This window comes from Gopherus flavomarginatus, chromosome 2, assembly GCF_025201925.1.
Source record: "Gopherus flavomarginatus isolate rGopFla2 chromosome 2, rGopFla2.mat.asm, whole genome shotgun sequence".
Taxonomy (NCBI): domain Eukaryota; kingdom Metazoa; phylum Chordata; order Testudines; family Testudinidae; genus Gopherus; species Gopherus flavomarginatus.
In genome coordinates this window covers 182093415-182112198 of record NC_066618.1, presented here as the reverse complement: position 1 = coordinate 182112198, position 18784 = coordinate 182093415, and positions in this window count along the sequence as shown.

Sequence of the window (18784 nt, the reverse complement as noted above, 5' to 3'; positions counted from 1 at the left end):
TCACTGATTGCACTCCACACCTGGCTGAGCAAACAGGAAGGGGATTTTTAAAATTCCCAGGGCATTTAAAGGGCGGGTCACCTGAGGCCAGGGAAGTAGAGTGCAAACTGGTGAGCAGAGTGGCTGAACAGGCATTCTGGGATACATCCAAATATTCTGGAGGCCAATTACAGCGCTTTTGGTGGCCACACTTGTGGAGCAGCGCTGCATCACCAGCGCTGCAATCCTTATACCCCAGGCAGAGCAGGAGTACAGCCAGCGCTGCAGCCAGGGAGATGCAGCTCAGTATGTGCCTTGCAAGTGTGGACAGTGAGTAAGTTGCAGCGCTGTAAACCCACCACCAGCGCTGCAACTCTCCAGTGTAGCCAAGGCCACAGAAAAAGCTTTTGTTGCACAAGTGTCTATCCTGTTAGCTGCTTGAGAATACATACATTATGAACTGTTTCATGGCTCTGTGTGTGTGTGTGTTACATTTGCATGTTGCCTGTCAAATTGAGTAGAACAGAATAAGAAGATAGTTGCATTTGGAGTGTGATCTATCAGCAAATGATTTTGTCATCAGCCTAGTACCAGTGGAAAAATCTTTTCAGAAATTTAGCCCTGATTATCTTGAAATGTGATTAAAAATTAATTCTCTGACAAGAAGAAATTTACAGCTGAACAATGGGATCACTTCAAACCCCAAACTGCAAACTGAACTCCCTGGAGCTCAGAGGCTACTTGCATGAGTACGTAAACCTCAGTGTGAGTAAGGATTGCAGAAATGGGCCCTTCATCAGAGTACCTCTCTGAGGGCCTCAGCTTGGTTTTTCTTACAGCCCAATTGCCTTTCGCCACAACAAGCCTATTATAATCTCGCTGCTTAGTAGTATAGTTCTTGGTGTCAGAAATGTCTACGTACAGGATTAAGAAGTTTCTTAAAATGAATGTCTAGGGGTTTGTTTTGTTTTTCCATTGCTCAGGAGTGTTGACAAGGTTAAGAATTCAGCGCCTCCTCACTGGTTACCAGTCTCATAGGCCCTGATTCAGCAAAACATTTAAGATGAAGAAGAATAGATTTAAGCACTACAGCTGATAGGCAACAAGTTATTGAAACTGCACCCCTCCCCATGGCGGAAAATGCCAGTTTGACACACCCTGTTGTTTCAAATCTTATGGATTTTTGATGAAATTTTATTTTAAAAAACTCTAGAAAAACTTGGGAAAAGTGCTACTTGACATGAGAAATTTTAACTTTTCATTCTGAAACACCTGTTTGTCCTGCAACTTTTTATAAAATAAATTAAAAAGGTCAAAAATCAAAACAAAACATTTTGATTGACCAGACACTTTTTAAAAAAAAGTATTTAATGGAAAACTTGAAAGTTTGGCCTTTCATCAAGATTTACACATAGATTTTTCATCCTGGATCAACAACAATCTTCCAATCAACTATTAAGCACTGACTTGAAGTTAGGTACATGAATAAATGATTTTGCTGCACTGGGATTTCCTGCAAATTGGGGATTTTGAGGCCTTCAGCAGGTTTGGCAAGGATGGCTTAGATTTTGCTTCCCTTCCTCACTCCCAGTAGTACCATTCACTCCCAACAGGACTATTCAGCCTGAGTATAGGTGCAGAAGATGGCCTTGTACTGATAGTGTAGCATATTCACACTTCCCCATAGATATTTTGCTAACCATTTGGTGAAGCTCATTGTATCATCTTGGCTTTGTGCTACCCTACTGTAACCTCTATTAGCTCTTTTAAACTTGTCAGCTGACATTTTCTTCTCTTTTGAATTCTACACAAAGGTTTTTGTTCCTCATAGATGCTGGAACTAAGGGTGCTGCCACTCCCCCTAGCTTTAACTCGGTTCCATCATATACAGGGATTACAGTTTGGGTCAATGGCTCTCAGCCTCCTCACTACAAAAATTGCTCCAGCACCCCTTTTTCTTTTCTATTTTTTCTTCACAATCTTACTTCTTCTTTTTTTTTTTTAATTATCAGCTTAGACTGGAGTTTATAGACAGCATTCTCACATTTCTAAATATTTAAGCCTCAGCAAGTGAATAGAGGGAATACACAGCTTCCAGTCACCACCAAGGATGAAATCCTGTCCCCATGAAAGTCAATGAGAGTTTTGTCATTGAGTTCAGTGGGGCCAAAATGTCATTTCATTTTCAGAGTGAAATTCCTTACAGTGCTGCTGATGGAGTCACAACTTTAAAATTTTAATTAAATTGCTAAGAACTCTGGGGTACAGCAGAGTGTGCACTATTGCAACAGAAGCAAATGGGCAACAGAAATGTAGGTGAATACAAGGGGTAGGAAAGAGGAAGAGGTTTAAAGTCCACACGGTAACTGCTCCTGATCTTTCAAATTTGTTACTAGAAATAGTGATAGAGTTTAAAACCCGAAGGGAGCACCCGATCAATTAGTTTGACCTCCTGTATATCACAGGCCACCAGCACCCACACACTAAAGCCAGCAACTGAAATTAGACTTAAGTATTACAGTCCATGATTTGTTCCAAAAGAAGAGAATAGGAGGGACTGAGGCCCCTGCAATATCAAAGAAATGATTAAGTGAAATATATCCCAATAATCCTGGCAAATGACCTGAACCCTCACATGGCATAGGAAGACAAAACCCCTTCAAGGTCACTGAGCAGCCAGAGAATTCCTTCCTGATCCCACACATGGCAATCAGGTAGACCCTGATCATGTGAGCAAGAACCAGCCAGCCAAGCCCCTGAAAGAGTGTTCAGTGACACTTCACAGTTCTGGCCCACCATGCCGGAAGTCCCATCTCCAGCCATGGCTATCTCTAATGCTTCAAAGAAAGGAGACCAACCCCCACTTCTCTTCCCCCATCCCACATAAAACAGAGGGGGTAGGCCAGGGGAAACCCTTCCTGAAACATTTCCAATAAAATAGAACAGAGATTTTTTTGTTTGTTTTTATTCTTTTTTTACCAAAACTCAAGCAAAACTAAAACCTGTACCCTAATTAAGTCTTGAAAAAGTTTTTGGTTAACCTTGTTGTTTGCTTTACACATGCCCGTCAATGCCCTGGTCTTGGTTAAGATCAGAAGTACAGCTCACAATATCCAGAGTCAGGAAGGAAATTGCTCTTGTGGTCTTTGTCGGCAAAATCAGGTTGTAGAGAAATCTGAACTGATATCCAGACTAAGTGCCTGATGCTGGGAAATGCTAAGCTCCTACTTGAAGTCAAAGGGAGATGCAGATGCTCAGCATCTGCAAAGGTTTATCCCCAAATTAGTAAATTCTTTGTTCACCTATCTCACTATACAGAATTTCCTTTTTTGAAAGTAATGTCTTGTTTTATATTTGATTATTCATCTGAATAAGAATCATCCTGAATATTAATGAATTCCTGAGTTATTCTAGATCTAAAGAGCTTTTGATAATATTTATCTGTAGATAGGCTGAGCTAGATGTATTATGAATATCTATGGCACATACTACAACTTTGAATGCCCATTTACTGTCAAAATGACCTCTGACAAAGTAATGTATACTGACATGTATCCGGTATATATTTAACTCTAAATTATTAAAAATGCAAATTATTGGTACAGAAAACAAATGATGACATGCCAGAGCCTCTTTTTTCCAAGTAAGTCCTTTGTGGTAGCAGCTGGATTGGTTTTAAAATAGGAGCTTCTTTATCCAGGCAGATGTAGCACTCATCAGAAGTTAATTTGCAGGGATATTCTCTTATGCAAATCATGTCACAATGCTGCAATGTAACCACGTAATGAGTGGAAAATGTTATACTTGTAAATCACGCTACCACAATCATCAAAATTTCCACTGTGCCAGGACAAATTCAACAGCATTTATGTCTTTCCAGCTTTTATCCCATAAAAATTCTGTGTTTTTGGAGAGTGTTACACTGGTGATCTTAAAACTCCCAAGTCTGGTATAATGAGTCCTCAAGTGCATTATAACTTACCAGTAATTACATTTCAACATTTCTGCTTTCAGCAGTTAGTGTTTTATTCATAAACATTTAAACACTGAATTAGGCATAAAATAAGAATGTTGGCAACAACCCGGCTTAATTTCATTAACTATTAGGTAAACGTAGTATTGCTTCTTCAAATAATCCTTGGTTTGAACGCTAAAGATGTAATGAACTTCATGGTTCATAGCATCTGACATTGCTTAATTAATGGGTGCATTTATAGTACATAGGCCTTGGTAATTGATTTATATGCATGATTTGCACATACAGCTGTTAGTTCCTGTAGGAAAGTCATAATTCAAATGTGTGCATATTTTCTGGATATAGCGAAAAGAAGGAAAAAAACCCTCAAACTTCACAAGTTTGTCCCCCAAAAACATGATAGCAAATTAATATATGACAAAACATTAATGTTATAACTTTGAGTTTCCACAGCTCACACTTCAAATGGAAAACATGACAAAATGCTCCTCAGAAATTTTTCACCTTTGCAGTAGATGTGAGTCAGCCTCTTTACCTACACTGCATTGTGATTTCATCTGCAGGAGTTATGAAAGTAAAATGCATGTAAACTACAACTGTGTCCCTAAATCAGATTCCTCCCCCACAAAAAATGCAATTGTACCTTTACATTAAGTGACCACATTATACATAGTCAAAATGGGCCATATCCAGATTTGCATCAGAATCCAAATTTTCCCGAATTTCAGGAGTTTTCAGAGCTGCAGTTCCTGTTTGGGCTTATCCTCCACACAATATGGTACATAATTTAAGTTGATGACCATATAAAAGATGGTAAAGGAAAATTGTGTTAACATTACATATGTTTAGTCTTGGGGCAAGCCTCCTCCACATCTAAATTAAGTGCTGCAGGATGGGGAATTCAGCATAGGTTTCCTAATCTGTCTAACAGATTACTTGTGAAAGTCAAAGTTGTGTTGAGAAGTTGGAGTTGAAGAATAACTGAGCTCAGGGTGGAAAGAGGTCTCCTGTGGCTGTTTAAAAAAAAAAAAAAAAGAGAGAAAGAGAAACAGCTGTTTCTGGGTTATCCATTACCATCCATCCTGGTTCCTTCTAGCTCTTCCCTATGTTCTAAGTAATAATCCCATGCTTCTTATCATAGCCCTAATTCCAGCCTGCAATATTGCCCTCCAAACTCCTTTCTCTTTCCCAGTAATACTACCTTCCACTGTGGCTGGTAGCTGCTAAACCTATTTCAAGGATGCTTGTAGGAAGCACTTACCATTTGGGGGCTTCTGAAACTGGCTATCAAAGCACCTCATTGTGCTCTGCATTCTTAAATGTAAAGGCAGCTTGATGGCTTTCAATGCTGGCTCCATTTCTTGGTGCTCTAAGGCAACACTTAGCTTTTCACTTTCTAACCCCTTATACTCTACAGCTGCTATTCTAATGCCTTCATTCATCAGTAAACTGTAAGTAATAAATTTTCTTTTTCCAAAGGCCACCCCACACACACGTTTGTCATTTCTTCTCTACTGATTGCCAGTTGGGAGTGGTGGGGTTAGGCAGACTCCCTGGCCAGTAATTCCATTACAATCCATTTCTCTTTTAGCTCTTGATCATATTTTAAACCCTGAGTTGTTACTTGACTCTTTTCAACATGACTTGAAGAGGTTCAATGGAAAATATATTTCCTTCTATGAATCTGTGCTGCCTTTCGGAATCCTACAAAACCTGGAACTAGAGAACATACAGTGCTGACTCATTTGGCCCAAGTTGGCCATCTGAGTGCATTAACCCTCTATGGTGCAGTACTCTGAATACAAATCATCACTGGTGAGTCAGTCTCTCTCTCTCTCTCTCTCTCTCTCTCTCTCTCTCTCTCTTTTTTAATGGTCTGATCCTATGAGAGGCTGAGCCCCCTCATCTCTCCTCCTCAACAAGGACTAAAGGCTCTCAATATCTCACAAAATCAGGTCCACAGAGTTATTATAGAGACTATTCTTTTTGGTTATGGAGGAAGAAGCCACCATCTAACAGAAACGAACTAAATCAGGAATAAGAATTGTACTGTCATTTCAATTATTTAAATTTGGCTGATCAAAATATAGTAATTTAAAAAAAAAAAGCAGTAAGATTGTGAAGAAAAAATAGAAAAGAAACAACGGGGTGCTGGAGCAATTTAAAAAAAAAGTGAGAGCGAGAGAGACAGAACTGGTTTAAATAATTGAATAATTTATTTGAATAAATTTGAAATCCTAAAGCTAAATCAGAATAAAACAGAGAAAGACATAGAATAAATGTATCCAATATTGATAGACACTATAGAGAACAGATGGGAAAAGTTTACTCTTTTTACCTCTTCAACATGGGCACTTGCAGATCTGTAGCACTGTTTACATATGTTGATCTTAGGTTTAGCCTCTCAGAGCTATCTTAGAAAGGATGGGACCTGGAAATACCTTGACGTTGTTATAGATTGCTTAGAGAAATGGGACAGAGACAATAAAGCAGTTTCTCGCAATACGTGTGCAAGGCTACTGTGCTGGCAGAAATGGTGATTGTCTAGGACACAAATGTTTGCTGAATTTTTGGACTAAAGCTTCACTCAGATCCTGGATATAATTCAGTTCTCACTGATTTCAATGGGAGCTAGATCTGATCCCTAGTCATTAAGGAGCTTCCAAAGATTTAAACCGTAACTCTTGCTAGGAAAGAGAAATTTGATCTCTAGAGGAATGTATTATTACATTCATCGAGAAACAAATACTTCACAAAGGTGGATAAGCAAAATTATCTCAATTTTACAGATGGAGAAAATGAGGTATGATGAGAGCTACTCAAAAGATTTAAATGTTGCAGTTTTTCAATGGGAAAAAGAAACATTTTTGTTTTCATTCAAATGTGCATGGGAAATGTTCCTATTTTTCAGCCCGCTCTAGGCGTGGTCAGGTTAAATGATTTACCCAAGGTCACACATTGAATCTTGCAGAGCTGAGGACTGAATTCAGGTGTTCTCATTCTTCTAAAAGCAAAACTTGAAAAAAGAAATAAAAGTCAAGGAGCAGATATCATACATGTACTACGTGTTTGGGCAGGGTCATTCTTAAGGTTATAATTGATAAGGCTCTCTTCTCATACAGGACCAGACTGTTATAACCTCACTCACATTTGGTCACAAATTTACTCTTCTATTGATCTCATTGTCTTCAATGGGATTGTCTTCACATGGAATAAGGTACTACTCAGTATTTATGGCCAAACTGCAATATCCTCATATTTATAAGCTCAAAACCACTTAGCATCTTACCCAGACTACATGAAGCCATCTTTAACCATATATTTGCAGATGCAATTTCATATAACAATAGGTTAGGAAACAGATAACACTGTAAGTAATCTGTTTGGCTAATGAACATGGCAATCAGTTAAATTATGGCTCAGAACCAGTGTACTATTTTCCTTTTATTCAAAGGGATAGAATCCTGAAACCATGGAACTATTCCTTGAGTATTGTACTGCTCAGTGTGGGTAAGGGTATCATTCAGGATCTGCCCAAAGGTTGAGATCTCCTGTTTTCTAAGTACAATAATACAGAGAAGTGCAGTAACTTGAGACACTCGCACTGCTTAGGTTCTGGAAGCACTTGGTTTTCAATCTTTATCCTCCTTTGATCTCTGAACCTTGTAATGTTATTCCTTCCTGATGGCTCACTGTACTTGATCTGTTCCCTTCAAAAGTTACACTCTCTGAATTTGCGTTCCTCTGCAGAAGAGGGAAATGTATTTACAATTGCTGTTCATTCCTTTGAGATGTGTGAAAGATGTGATGAAAAATAAGTTTCAAGTACACAGATTTCATGGAAGTATTCCTCTGCTCTGCAAAGGGATTACAGTTAATTCTTACTAAAGATACACTTTAAATCCATTAGGAGACAGCCATTTTAGCAGTTCTACAGATTATTAAGAAGTCATTTTCTAAAATATTTTCACTGGCATGTGTGTTAAAGAAACCATTGCTCCCCCGTTCAACCACAATTGCTTTATGTTTGTGGTGTGATTGCTGTACTCTGATTAGAAGGTGTGAGATTATTCGTCATATTTGCTTATGTTTAGATGTGACATATCCAGGGTACAATCTGGACTGATGAACAACTGTACCTGGCGTAATGTTTACACCGCTTTGCTGTGAGCGCTACCACGTCTGGTCTGCTCTCACACAGTCTCCAGCATGTAAATTTCTCCTACTTCTATTATATAAGTTTATTGTCCCTAGCCTCTGTTTGACAGAGGATGGAGATGGATGGCAGGATAGGATGATCATTACCTGTTAGGTTCACTCCTTCTGGGGCACCTGGCATTGGCCACTGTTGGTAGACAGGATACTGGGCTAGATCAACTTTTGGTCTGACCCAGTATGGCCATTCTTATGTTCTTATGAATGCTACAGCCAGCCTCTCTTGAGTTACAAAGCAGAGCAACATCAGCAAATTCCCAGTCCCAGACTTTCCTCAGAAATGCGTGTCTTGTATTGCCCAGATTTGTTCTGGACAATATAAAGTCCATCATTTTATTAATAGAAAATGGTGTGGACAAATCCTGTTTCCCCAAATGGAGCTTCCCAAACACACTGATTTAGACAAAACAATAAAACAAGTTTATTAACTACAAAAGGGTAGATTTTAAGTGAATATAATTAATGAGCAGGGATCCTAGTTTTCTGCAATTAAAACAAACCTCAAATTCTCTGATTTAAAAAACATAAAAATCCTTGGTTTTCCACAATTAAAATTAAATCTGTCAGTAGGAGCCCCACTGCCCGGGAACCCGACCAGATTCTCGGGAAAAATACAAATTCTACATTTTTCTGCAGCAAATGGATTTCTAGGATCTCTGGTAATGAGGCATAACAATTAGAATTGGTTGCAAGAAAAAGAAAAGTAAAACATAATTAATGCCAAACTAAACAAACTAGAGTGAATTCAAAGCAAAGGTCTCTCTCACCGCATGTTTCAGCAGTCCTGCTGACCAAACTTCTTTCAGCCAGGATCCCTCCCCCAGTCCAGTTATTCTTCAGGCGCCATGGATGTCATGGGCAGAAAGAAAGGAAGGAGTGATCTGGGGTATCTGCCCTCCCTTCCGATAGTTCTTTCCCTTCTTCAAGAAGCATCTCCAACTGGGGTTCAGGAGACAGAAAGTCTGTGTGGATGGGAAGCCCCAGTTGTTTCTTTTTAAGATGTAGATTTTTCACCCATGTCCCTTTTCCTGCCAATGAATAATCATTTAACATTCGATGGTCCATTTGGCCTGTTTACATCTAGCTGAGGTGTCATCTTATCTTTTGTCTCTGAAAAACTGATTTAGCCACTCCCCAGATTTGGAGTATGTTTAAGGGCTTGGCTACACTGGCACTTTACAGCGCTGCAACTTTCGCGCTCAGGGGTGTGAAAAAACACCCCTCTGAGCGCTGTAAGATACAGCGCTGTAAAGCCTCAGTGTAATCAGTGCCGCAGCGCTGGGAGCTCAGTTCCCAGCTCTGCAAGCTACACCCGTAAGGGATGTGGTTTACTTGCAGCGCTGGGAGAGCTCTCTCCCAGCGCTGGCGCTCCGACCACACTCACACTTCAAAGCTCTGCCGCGGCAGCACTTTGAAATTTCAAGTGTAGCCAAGTAACACCATACAATGAAATCTTATACAATGTTGCCACACGCATTTTATCAGGACAATATTGACCAGTGAGTTTTGAGTTTTCAAATATTATCTCTCAAGGCATATGTGTAAAAAGATTGTTGTTATAGTGTGTAATGGGTGAATAAAGGGGTACAGAACATCACCATTTATTCCCCACTATACTGATCAGTAACCTTAATTAAGCATAATTCTCAGCTCATTGAAGAAGGAATGATAAAAAAACATAGCTTTTGGTCTCATTTTAAAGTGCTGTGTGCTGCGTGCACTCTGTAGTGCTCTGTTGATATGTTTCTATTAATCTATGCATGTTATAGTAGCCACCTGTACATACTGGTAACGTTGGCTAAGATTTTGTTCCATTAGACTCCTGGCCAGCATTACTGATTTGCATCGTATAAAGTCAGTTACATGAATGATGATGAGAAAGCAATACCTAGTATATAGGTCCCATCAGCCATCCACACCAGACAATATAAATAACACTATTTATGGTATGTTGCTCCAAGAATTACACCTCCCTCCCCATTTTGATCCACACTGCAATCAGAGGTGTGACTGGAGTTTGGGTAGGCTAAAATAACAATGAAGATGCTGTAGCATGGACATCACCACAGGATATAAAAGACCATCTGGAACTCTGGGCATGTACTCATGTTGCTAGCCCAAGCTGAAGCATGCCACCACGTTTTCACTGCTATTTTTAGCCTATCTAGCTAGTGCTAAGCTAGTGCACTTATGTCTACTTGAGTTGCAATCACACCTCCAACTGTAGTATAGATATATGCAAACAGGAATATTCCTCGCATCTAGCTTTTTAAGTATGTGACATGCAAATAGTGTCCCCATACTTTAAAAATTCATAGCATCCTGTCCAAGTCCTCAATCTTTTTCAGTAAATTCTAGTCACTATTAAATTTGTGCGGCGGCTGAGTTGACACACAAACAAATCCAGCCTTCATGCAGCATATTGGTACCATTAACTAATGCTGGGAACTAAGGGAAAAGAGAGTCTGATAAGTAACTGTTGCTATTGCAGCTTCTGTAACAGATTCAGGGTAGCTTGTGATTCTCAAAACTGCACATACACAGTGTGGCATGTGGCCAGTGCTACTGCTGCTGACTAAGCTGGGCAGTCTAGAACTAGTTGGTTTGAATATTTCTGCAAAAGAAATCTGGCCTTTCGGTTTGTAGGGCTTTCAAACCCCTCTCTAAATTCATTCTGTGATTCAAATTAGCTACTCTAATGGACTTAGAACTCTATGGGAGGAAGTTCAGTGAATTGTCATCCTTCAGTTCTTTCTTCCTAGGATTACATTAGATGGCCTCTGTTTCTTACATGCTGTGCCTCTATGGTTTGTCTTCCAGCTACTCCCAAGAGTCAAATCTTGGCTTGCATTCTTGAGCATCTGAACCCTCATTAATATGGATCTTGCCTGAAAACTGATCCTCTTTCTGCAGTTACTCATCTTACCACAGGCTCCACCTGGGTTTATGCATGCATTGTAAAAATACTGAATTTATGCCCAAATTATCCACTTTTGTTTTTAAAATGTATCGAACATCAAAGCCAGCATGGCCCCCATTTCCTCAGTCATTTTTCCTCATTAAAACAGACCAAGTAGGCACCCAGATATGGGTTTATTGATTTGAACTCTGAATCCTCTTGTTTGTGCTGAGGAGAATTGCCTTGCCTTGCCTTAAGCTTCCTCCCTGGAACATTGAACTACTGCCCACAATGGTTGGAAATGGTCTGGGACAGCCCTTGTCCATATATGTTCCATGTGGTATCTGGCACCTCTGTCTGTGTGAATAAAAAGGTCACTAAACCACCTCTCTGTGTTTGTCACTGGATCCTCTAGAACTGAGCAAAAAATGCTGACAATTTTTTAGGGGGGAGGAAATCTTAATTTTCTGCCTTTTTTTTGTTCCATTTTGACTTGTCAATAAAAATTTCAACCATTTTAAAAGTTTGTTTGAAAAATGAAAATAAATAAAATACACATGACTACCTGTGAAAAAACAATGAAATATATTTGCAAAAAATTCTCAGCTCCAGAAGTTCTCAAGACCCCAGAGCCGGAGCTTCCATTTAGGCGACCTAGGCGGTCATCTAGGGCACCAGGATTTGGAAGGGCGTCCTTCCGCGCTCTGGGTCGTTGTCGGCAATTCTGTGGCGGGTCCTTCACTCGCTCTGGAACCCGCCACTGAAGTGCCCCAAAGACCAGGAGCGCGGAAAGACCCCCCCCCCCGCCGCAGAATTGCCACCAATGACCAGAAGCTTGGAAGGACCCCCGCCTAGGGTGCCAAAAACCCTGGTGCTGCTCCTGCAGGACCCCTTCCTATTTCTCCCAGGCCTGGAATTGCAGGGAGGAGAGAAGGAACAAAGCAAAGAGGAGTCACATCATTTTTCACAGGAGCGGAGGAGGGAGTGGAGCAGCCGTAACTAGTTGGGTCCTCCTTGCTTCCTCCAAATCCCTCCTCTTGGGAAAACGGTCCCAGCTGGTGTTTCTCCTCTTCCCTCTCCTCCTCTCCCCAAAAAATCTCTTCTTGGCTCCTGAGAGAGGGGGGAAGAGCTCTGACTGCCACATCTGATTGGTTGCCCCTTGCTTAGGAGGGGGGAATGTGGGAAAAGCAGGAAATATAGTTTTCCCCATAGACAGACATGTTTTCACAGCTAGTCTATGGGGAAAACTGTAGGGTTAGATGATATGAAAGTTTCCTCATTATCGCACTTGTAGTTACCATTCCTATCCACCCACCATGGATGGACCCAAACCATTATTAGGGGGCACTGTAATGTCACAAGAATCAATATCGGTGTCTCTCTCAATCACTGCCTCAGTGTTTAACCTTTGGTTCCCTGAAAGCTTGGCCCTTATCACCAGCTTTCTGCAATAGCTCTTTGCTAATTTGAGAGAACTGTATGACAGGATGTGCAGTGTGATGAAGAAATTCTTTTGTCCAGGCTCCCTCCTGCCCCAGAGTGATTGTGTCCCCCTAAAACTGCTGTCTCCTTCTGAGGAATGCATTGTGTAGTTGTGTGTGGAGGCTGCTTCTCTATTTTCTCTGCCTAAGTTGTTGTTTATTACATTTCAACTTTAGGAAACTGAAACATTAAACTTTATTAGGCCTGTATTGCATGCACAGGCCTCTGTAATACCAAATAATTCCCTTATGAAAAACTTAAAGATCTGTAGGATTTAATAGGGATAAGATGCAATAAAGTTCTATATAAATGACTCTTAAAAACCTGTTGGGTCCTGACTCCATTGAAATCCATAGAAAAACTGCCAGCTTCACCCATAGAATTTAATAAAGAATGATATCCATTGTATAGACGTATTAACTCATTCTATAGACCTTTGTAACAGGGATATAATTCTCTATTAAATTCTACAGGCTAGTTCAAAATACCTATAGAAAGGTTAACTATTAATTCTATAGGAATTTCCATAAGGGAATACTTTGCAATTAAAGTACATCAGGCCTTTTGTTCATGATCTCAAAGTGCCTTGCAAATGTTAATTATATAATGTGGAATTATTGCCAAAAGCCAGGGGAAAGGGAGGGGCAAAAAATGAAAAACACTCTCCTTCCAGTCTCTACCTCCCTGCACAGAGAGAGAAACTTGGGACCTAGTTCAATCAGTGGGGTTGCAAGAGGCATATATCAGCACAGAATATGGCCCATACTCTGTGAAATGCATCATACTTTTTTTTTTCTTCTTCATCTTTTGTGCTTTTGGAAAACGGAATTAGCTATAATCTAAATACAGTTTCTTTCTAGGAACCAGCTTCTAAGGGAATCTGGGCTCTTCCTCCTGAAGTCTGTACATGGATCCGTTCTAGTTTCATCTTCATGCACAAACCCAATCTCATAGTTTCAGATTTCAGAATGAAATATTCATATAGCCCAGTTCTAATCCAAGACTTGTATGGGAGAGAGCTAAATTTGGTCAAAGAATGAGTGACAAACATAACTGTGTACAGCTGAGATGTATGCTTCCATGCACTACAAAAATATTCATTGTTTTAGTAATGGAGTACTTGATAGGAAATAGGCTTCATATAAGATTTCAAAGATGATACTAATAAACCGTAGAGCTTGTAAAATCCAAAATAACTCTGTTTATCTGGCAGAATCACTAAATAACTGTGCCACAGTTCATGGCTAAGCAATAGAATATGCTATAACTGACCAATATATACAAGTTGTAATAATTAATGTGAGTGTCCTTATCAAGTAGCTGTTTAATAGCTGTCAATATGCTTTGTGCAGAACAAACTCCCACCTCCTACCCCCACAGTGGGTGTATTTCTGCTTCTTTAAGTTCCTTCACTCATCTGAGGAGCACAAAGGCTGTGTAGCCTAGTGGAGAGTGCACTGGATTAGGTGCTGAGACTTTAATTCTATTCCCAACTCTGACACTGGCCTGCTAAATGCCTTTCGCCTCTCTCTCTGTTTTCTCATCTGTAAAACCTTGTCTGTAAAACACTGCAATCTCTATGGTTGAAAAGCACTATGTAAGTACTAGGTGGTATTATTAATTATAAAGGGAGTGGAGACATACATTAACAATCCTGCTACTCGTACTTCTGAAGTAGGGGACTCCCTAATGAGCATAAAGCCAACATAACTGGCTCCTACACCTTCCTTCCTGCAGCCTCTGGCACAGGAGACCTGCAAGGCATGGGGGTGCATAACAATAGGGAATGTCAAGGCAGGTAGATGGAATGGCCAGAGCTCAATATGCTTCCATTATTCCCTGCTGGCAGATGGTCCATTAAGGAGCATTGTCAACTGGTGCAAGTTAGAACAACCCTCAGGCTGCTCTATTCTACAGCAGGTCAAGCACTAGGATAGATGATTATGGAGACATAACTGGATCTCTGATATTCCCCCTTCCTGCTTTTCTGAGCACAGCAAAAACTGCCTGTTATCCAGTGTAATCCATTGAGCGATTTGTAGACATTTCTCCAGGGATTGTCACAAAAGCACCCGATGTCCTTAAGTGCTGGATTTTATTGTTGGATCTTTGATTTTTAGCTGAAACACTAATAAAAACTCCTGTAGATGGACAGCTCCAAAATGGCCATCAGACATCACTTATTCTACATGTGTTCTAGTAGAGGATGGGCATGAAGCTACCAAATCCCTCCACATCTCTGTTTTCTAGGCACAAGCCCAATTTTGGTGAAAAATCTAAAGATCAATATTTTAGACGTGGGCAGAACATTAGGCATTTCAACCCTTCCAACGCAACCCTTACTACAATTTTTTCAGATACAAGTATGTGTGCTTCCAAAGACCACTCTAACTTCTTGTCTCTGGTCTTGACCCTCAGGTCTGACTGAAGCAAAGGGTTGGTCAAAAGGGGCTTTATGCTTCCTTTCACCACACTGACTGGGCTGCTGGGGGCCAATTTGGCTTCTGGCATAAGTTAGAGCAACCAAGGGGCCATTCCATATCTGGAAATAGCTGGAATGCAGCTGTGCTATGGTAACACTTCTTTCCCCATGCCACGGTCTAACACCTACTCTGCTGAGATTAATAAGAGGGTGGTAAACCAGCTTTACAAAACCTGAGGATTCCTTTTAGGCCAGCTATAGGGCTGTTTTGCACCATGTCTTATTGGAAACAAAGGTCTGGTTCTCTGCATATATGTGCTGTGCTCTACTAACATCCGTTACAAAAAAAGAAGCAATGAGTTCTATGACAAAAGTGAAATGGGTAATGAAACAGTAATAAAATAAATAGCAAATGGTGTTTAGCAAGTTTAAAAGCTTCAATGCAGCTGAACTTCACTGAGGAGACTTGACAGCTAAGTATTAAACATTACAATATCTAGCTGAATTTTATGTCATTATAGTAACAATGTTATTAAACTTGATATGGTTTTACTTTTAATTTCAATGGAATATGTTTCCTGATCTTTTCATGAAAACGACCTTTGGGAATCACAGTAATCTAGACATTTCCTTATTTATCCTGCTGCATTAGCTAATATTTCCAATCAGAAAACTATATTGGAAAGCATGAGAGCACTGGAAAGGTACTATATTGTTACTATTTAGATGCTTTATTAAAAGAATTTTGAAATGAGAAAATTAAAGGCCTTTTTTTATGGTATTATTTGATGTGCCACCACGAAGAGGATGCATTCAGTGGATTTGCAGTTTTTTTGATAAAATCACTGTACGTTGTTTTCTTGTTCCTTTGCTTTGTTTTTACTCTGTATTTGAACATTGTGTCTGAATTTTCCCTTAAGATGGCTAACTTTCATAAAATGTTATTTCTTTTGTCATATAGAAAGAACAGGGGGAAATAAGTTTTTTTGTATAAACCTGCATCTATTGTTTTTCAGAAAGACAGTACTTCAGAAGGCCAGCTGTCCATTGCACAGAAAATTGTTAACCCATCTAGCAATTGATTGAATTCTGCAGAGGACAGCACTGAGAAGCCATGTAGTCTAGTCAATTTAAGCATGAGTTTGGGAATTAGGAAACCTGAATTCCCCTCGTGGCTCTGCCACTGACTTTCTGCCTGGCCTTGTGAAAGTCATTAAAAGTAAAACATTTCAAAAGTGGGCTCTTGTGTTTTTTTGATACTTCATAGGGTGCAGAACTTTAGACAACTAATGACTGATTAGACAACTAATGAGCACCTGCAGCTCCTTCTCAATTGGGCTGGTGAATTAGTAGAAGATCAGGCTCTTGTTGTCTAAACTTGGACACTCAAAAACCAAGACTTCCAAAATTAGAGGCCACTTTTTGAAAATGTAAGCTCCCAAGTCTCAAACTAGTGTCCCAACTATTGCACCATCCTTCCTCTCTAAGAAAACTCCCTTACAGCATCCAAAAAGTTGGAAAAATGGAAAGATAGCAGAAAAGTCTTCTCTTCAAGCACCTCTCAGAGAAGTAGAGATGATGGAGAAACTATCCCACTCCATCCAAACAGCACCCAGGAGACTAGTCAAGGAGATAATGGTCTATTGCATTCCATAGGACCACACAGAGCCACAAAAAATATTGGCTCAATATTCTGAAATTGCAAAAACTGTGTTGCAATTAGTTGGAATGACTATTCAATAGGTAAAGTTGCTTTCTAGGCCATCAAACTTGAATGACAGGCCTACTGAGTTTAGTATAGATCTAAAGTTCATATGTTTTTGGTATCTCTGTATTGAATTACTGGGATTGAAATAAAATTACAGCCCATATTTATAAAGCAGTTTGTGAAATAATTTCGACTATACAATTTGTTTGATGTTAGAAAATCTTTCCATTCACTGAGGGTTAGCAACTCCCTTGAGTTGGATTGGAGATAGTAAATGAAATGCATACTATTAATTCTAAAAAAAAGGGAAAACATTGGTTTTCTGAATTCCCTGAAAAAAGGTAGACTGGACCATATTCTGCCATCATTTTATTTGTGAAACTTTCTAGAAATTCACTCCCTATGAAGTCAGTAATACATGGGTATAATTGAGAGCTGAATTAGACACACATGATCTCTTTTTAAACATATATTTGGCCAAGCAAAGTAATTTCTGTAGTGGTTCTTTATCAGCACAGAATGCTAATACATTTTGATGACCAAATGCTTTTGTGATTAAACTTGTTTACCAGCAAGTCACAAGTTTAATGCCAAGCCTAAGCTCATTGTTAAAATCAGAGCAGACTAGGGATTTTGAGAACTGTAATATACAAGCAGTCCTATAGGATGAGCACTGCAGTGATAGGCCTATAAATGTATGAATTGGGGTAAAAATAAACTTGAACTAAAGCCACAATAATTTTCCATAAAAGGAAACATAAAACATTTTAACAGCAACATTTCAAAGTTGGTCCAAATGTAACTCCACTGACTTAATAGATTTGCAGCTACTTACATCAGGTCTGAATTTAGCCCAACAAAGAATATCACTCAGCATAGCCAGAGCCTGGTTTTGGCATCTGCTGATTTTTAAAATAAACCCCTAAGAATCAACCACATTTGTTTACACAATGGGCCAAATTCTGCCTTCAGTTATTTCCACTGACCTCAGCCATGTAACATGGGTGTAAATGAAATCAGAACTTGGTTCAATATTGGTATGTATTTTAGAAGTTATGGGGCAACCAAGCAATATGACCTTTAGTGGTCCACCAGAGAATCTAGTTCTGTTTTGTATGGGATCCAGACTAATCAATATCCTATTATGATCACAACCTGGGTTTTTACAACTGACACATACTACGAATAGTCTGGACAATATATTTTCCTCTGCAGCTTTCCTTCCTTCCAAGAGAGTAAGTGGATTCACACCATCTGCTTGTTAAGTTTGTCCTTTCTTTATAAAGTGGCAAGGAAGTTTTAAACAATATTATGTAGTATGATATAAATATATGCAGTCTGTGCTCATTCTTGTATTCATTATTCAGGTGAAAAGCCTAGTGAGGTATGTATGTGTGTGTGTGTGAGAGAGAGAGAGAGAGAGAGACATTGATGCTACATACTGGAATGATAGGGAAAATGTGATAGGGGTACACAGGCAAAGTCTTTCTTGAGTGCCAGGAGACAGTACTCACCAGGTGAAATTGAAGTCAATGAGAGTTTTACCATGGACTTTGGTGGTGCTGGATTTTATTCCCAATTACTCCAATGGCGAGTGGTTGCTGTTACATCCTCCTTTGCTGGACCATTGAAGTGGTGAAATCTTACCCTCACTGAAATCAGTGGCAGCACTTCCATTGACTTCAGAAGGGCCAGGATTTCATGTGTGAGATCAGTGCATAAGGGACAAATCATAGCTGTCCCTGAACAAGGGTATGGGTGAGGAGGGGAAAAAGGCACAAGAACCCCCAGTCCCACAGACAACTACACAGGAATCAGCCATACTATTGGGGCTAGCATTCCTGACTGTAAGGGAAGTCAAACAGAGGTCATGGCAGCTCTACATATCACAGAGGGAGCAAGTCTGGAAGTTTGGAAACAAGGCCAGAGGTCTGTGTCCCCCACTCACCAGCTAGTCTCCATTGGAGAAAACATCTGCTGTCCCTTTCATACATGTGTAGCAGATGCCATTGCTGACAGCATTGCAACACCCCTCGGCTGTGAGCCCTACTCTAGTTGCATTATGCTGCTCCAGTGGAAGAAAGCAGATATAGTGAGTCTCCC